This window comes from Parasteatoda tepidariorum, chromosome X2, assembly GCF_043381705.1.
Source record: "Parasteatoda tepidariorum isolate YZ-2023 chromosome X2, CAS_Ptep_4.0, whole genome shotgun sequence".
NCBI classification, from domain to species: Eukaryota; Metazoa; Arthropoda; class Arachnida; order Araneae; family Theridiidae; genus Parasteatoda; species Parasteatoda tepidariorum.
The window spans coordinates 23,484,487-23,488,387 of record NC_092215.1 but is presented as its reverse complement, the minus strand read 5'-3'; positions in this window follow the sequence as shown (position 1 = coordinate 23,488,387).

The following is a 3,901-nucleotide window of genomic DNA, read 5'->3' as shown; positions in this document are numbered from 1 at the left end:
GTTTAAAATGGTATTTTTTTAATATAATAACCAAGAAAGTTTTTTTTGAACTATGTTTATGAACGGAAATAATGTGTTAATTACGTAAAGTTTGAAGGCTAATAACCAGAAAAAGTCTAACTTATTTTTACAAAGAGAAAGATGCGAAATTATCATATCTTTGCTTGCGATCTCCGAGATCTGTGGACACAGTGACGTCATGAGGAGGGAAATCGTAGCTTCAGCTCTAAGAGCGGAGTGAACTAGCCCTTCTATTCTCTTTAGCCCTGGGGTGGGTGACCACTTGGATCAGTCTGCTTAGGAGCCGAGGGTGTGCGGTATTCGTCCTCGTTAGATTGTTCTACCGTAAAGTGCTCGACTTCGCGTGCAGGTCGTTGGGCTACCGAAGCGGGGGTGCCATCTCCTCCGCAGAGGATCAAAATTGTGATGGCATGTCTTCGGATCTTCATCAGGGATGCTTCCCAGACCGTCGCCAATAGCCCATTGTGCAGCTCTAGTGCGACGTAAATGAACAACAACTAACGGGCTGCGATCTTCATTTTTCCTCCCATTTATCGGATGTCTTTCACCTAACAATCTGCTGGTGTAAGCGATTCGAACGTTCGAATAGGATGCGTTTAATGCTGGGATTAAATTAGATTTCCGATTTCAAAGATAATTTTTACCCAGGTATTTTGTGATTTTTTATAATCATTTACCTAGATATTTTATGAATATATTTCAGACATAATTTTTTCTCTCACAAATTTATTTTTTCATATAATAAATGGATTAAATAATTAGTTTCGGTTTCTAGCTGAACTTGTAATAAAATCTATAATAATCTTGCACAACTTTAAACGTGAACGTTCTTTTTTTCTGTTCCAAATTTTTGAGTATTCTCAGCCATCATAATATGTTTAGTATAATTCTTGCCGTGTTTTTATTAACTTTTTTTTTATCTACCAAAATATTTGCAGTAAAAAGTGCAATTCTTTCTTTGAAAAATTTGGTAAGATATAACTGAGATTAGTGCATAATAAATAAAAAAGATTACTGTAACTAAATCTATATAATATAAATAAGAATTACTATAAATTGTATACTTATTTTAAATCCGACTTGCAATTTTCTATCAGAGATTTGAAAGAACGGAAGCTTTTAGAATGTCTCTTTTGTAATTTTTATAAAGTAGTTGGTCCCGCAGTGGATCGTTAAGACACGGTTCCCATCAGATCACCGAAGTCAAGCATCACTGGCTGCGGTCAGTGTGCGGGTGGGTGACCACTTGGATCAGTCTGCGTAGGGACCGAGGGTGTGCGGTATTGGTCCTCGTTAAACTGTGCTACCGTAAAGTGCTCGACTTCGCGCGCAGGTCGTCGGGCTACCGAAGCGGGGGTGCCATCCCTTCTGCAGAGGATCAAAATTGTGATGGCATGTCTTCGGATCATCCTCCGGGATGTTTCCCAGACCGTCGCCAATAGCCTATTGTGCAGCTCTAGTGCGACGTAAATGAACAAATCAATCAATAAAGTAGTTGATTAGTTGAAATGCATAATTAAGAAACATAATTTAATTTATTTTCACTTGTCTTTTGAGTTGGGTAGAATACAAGTGGGTAATAAAAAGCATGGAATATGAAGAACGGAAATTTTTTCGATATAATCGTTTTGGAATTATTATTAAGTTGCAGATAAATTTAGATGGATAGTTAAGGAACATTTTTATTATTTTTTTATTTTTCTGTTCATATTTTAAAATGCGAAAATGAAAATATATTCGGCAATTTATTTTTTGAAGAATTATGTATTATTTTTAGGAATAAAATTTGTTAAGATTGAGATTAAAAAAAATTCCATAATCATCTTTTTTAAATTTTTCTTGTTAGAAATAGTATTAAAAAAGTAATTGAATAAGAAAAACGTTTTAGAGTTATTTCTTAATCTTCTGTTTGACATTTGACCTTTTTAAAATACTTACTCTTTTAATAAAATGGTAAATAACAAACTTTGGGGTTGAAAAAAATGCATAATTTTCTCTTCTGTTTTGAGAATCTCCATTAAGTATCAGCTAAGTTATTCTAAAGATATTAATTTATATTTATTTGTTATTATTAAACTAGCGTGATTTTGCTTTTATTCAAATAATACTTTAAATAATCTTAATGTATGCGATTAATTCTATTTCAAAAAGTTTTTTACGAATTTATGCAACGTGTAAAAAAAGAGAATTTATTTTGAATTACTTTTGCATAATTCATTTGCATACAGAATGGTAAGTCATAAGAAAAAATATCCTGCGTCAATCAGAAAAACAATCGAAAAAACTTTGTTATTAAAAATGTGTGCAATGAAATTTACATACACAATGGTAAATGATAAGGCAAAAAAAAAAAAAAAACCAGCATCAAATATGAAAACAATTGAGGATATTTTGAAATTGAAAATGTGTTTAATTGAAAGTATTAAAAATATTTGTAACGAGTTAAACTTCAAAAACAAATTTGTGATGGAAAAAAGAATCACGAATTGCCCTTATGGTTAGCAAATTGTTAGGTGAAAGAAATCCAATAGATGGGACAAAAAATGAAGATCGCAGCCAGTTAGCAAAATCCGTTCGAAAGCGAGAGGTTTCAGTGTTTAACGTGACGTATGTGTTTAACGTGACGTCATTTTTCGTTCGAGAGTGTTTAACGTGAGTATAAACGTGACGTCATTTTTCTATCCCTAGCTCGTTCGATGGTTGCGAATTCAGAGCTCACGGTTCCCAGCAGAGCACCGAAGTGATCACCGTGTGGGTGATAACTTGGATTAGTCGGTGTAGGGACAGAGGGTGGGAGGCTTTGGTCCTCGTTAAATTGTTCTACCCTAAAGTGCTCGATTTCGCTTGCAGGTCGTCAGGCTACCGAAGCGGGGGTGTTTCCCAGACAGTCGCCTATATCCCATGGATGATGTTTTCTACACTAGGGAACGCTGAAAGCTCGGGACTGCCTAAATTTCCGGGTTACTGTTTCAGTTGTATGTTAAAGGCATTTGGCATCATTGTGTTTTGAGATTCTTGAAACAATGTACAGTAAAACTTGTGTAAGTTGACCACTTGTGGTGCATTGTTTTAGTGGTCAACTTAGACAAGTGGTCAACCTATAGAGGGGGTGGGTTTACTTTTTCGTTTCCTATATCATGTTGCTATATATTTAATTTTTTTTTTTACTTGACTTAAAAATTTGATTTAGCAAATGGCCAAATGAATATCTCAAGAAATGTGTTTAAACCTAAACGAACTTCAATTTGTTACACAGAAATAATTTTAATATTTAACTAACTTTTTAAAAAAAATTATTTTGTTAGTTATGCATGTGAAGTGTTTAATAAATATAATTTCCTAAAATATCAGAACACGAAAACATGTAATTTGAAAACTTTAACAAAATAAAATTATTTGAACACTTTAAAATTTATTTACTACACTTAAAGATCAAAGACCATAAATAAAGGATCAAAGCATATTTCAGAGCATTCATTTATTCAAATGGTCACTATNCCCAGAATTACATAATAACATTAATATCTTATGAAATACGGCAGATTTGAGCTCAGAAATTATCTAATTTATTTCTTTTATTGAAAACAAAATTATCCGTTTGAAAACATCGCCTATCAGAATAACATGTAGTAAGCAGCTGCAAACTTTTTAACCGGAACTAGAGTAGGTGCCGAGTTCGAGATTGTTATTATTTACATTCCTATTGAAAACACCATCCATTGTGCAGCCCTGTAACGTAAATGAACTACAATAACAACAACAATAAACCGTTCTTAAAAATTAGTGTGAATTCCAGCTCCGGCGGATATTTAATCGGATGTCGGACCCTTGGCTGTTGCCATTTTAGAAATTAATAGTTTGTTTCCGCTTTAAAATCTTT